Raw genomic sequence first — 1,147 nt, 5'->3', positions numbered from 1 at the left:
TTTCCATCTGTGAGGCAGGTGATACAAAGGTCTAATCAATAATTCATCCTGACAAAGAAACTCATTATTCAGCCAAGGCTATGACGAAAATCCTGCCAGGAAGCCTTGTTTTGTCTAAACAAGACAACTTAATTTAGTGCAAAGTGAATAATATCACTTTCTATAAATCATTCATTCCAGGATTAAACATTATGGATTTCTCCGTTAAATATGTACCCCAGACCTGCACATGCATTAACTTCTATATGGCTTGGCCCTGAGGAATGGCCAACCCAGTGTTCTTGGAGTTCCTTTGGAGCTACCAAGCCCGCTGGGCAGAAAAAAATAAACTAAAGAAGAGTTTTGGAGAAGCCAAGAATATAGAGTTGGAAATCCTCAAAGTCAACCTTTCACATAATCTGGGCTTCCCCTTCACACCTGCTCTGAAGGCTGGTCAATCTCTTCTGTGTGACTACTGTGAATGGGGAGTTTACTACCCATGGTAGTTAAAACTCTTTCCATTTCAAATGGCAGAAAACCCAACTCAAACTAGTTTAAATAAAATGGGAATTTATTTCCTCATATCATGGAGCATGAAGTCTAAGATCATAACTTCAGTCTTGACATGATCAAGAGTCAACCAATATCAATAGAGTTTGTTTTTTATTCCCAAATCTGAGCTCTGCTTCCTCTCAAATACACCCCCTTGTGGTGCATGATGGCAGCTGCAGCCTCCCATTCTCTCCCTCAGGGCCAGCAGGAAAAGATCAACATCCTGGATAACTCAAACGAAAGCCTTGGAATTGTCTTTTTACTAATGGCCTAACTCGGGCCTTGTGTGCATCCCTGATTCGTGAAGTGGGTGTGGGGTAGGAAGGAAGGGTGTGGGGGAGCCGGGCGGTCATGCAGTGTGCTGTGATTCCTGAGGCTCAGTTTTCATGCCACTGCTGGGTGGAGGAAGAGTCAGCTGCAGGGCCAGAAGAGAGCTATCAGAAAAGTCAGTCCAGATGGAAAAGCAGGACCAATGAATGCTAGGTGACCAAAATTCTACTTTCCACAATATTCATCACTGATGATTATTATGTTACTCTAGTAAAGCATTCCTTTCATTAGATAGAAATTGATTTTCGGAATTTCCATTTCCAGTCCTGAATTTGCCTTCTGGAAT

Source organism: Pteropus vampyrus, unplaced genomic scaffold (genome assembly GCF_000151845.1).
Source record: "Pteropus vampyrus isolate Shadow unplaced genomic scaffold, Pvam_2.0 Scaffold30, whole genome shotgun sequence".
NCBI lineage: Eukaryota > Metazoa > Chordata > Mammalia > Chiroptera > Pteropodidae > Pteropus > Pteropus vampyrus.
Note: the sequence above shows the minus strand (reverse complement) of the source record.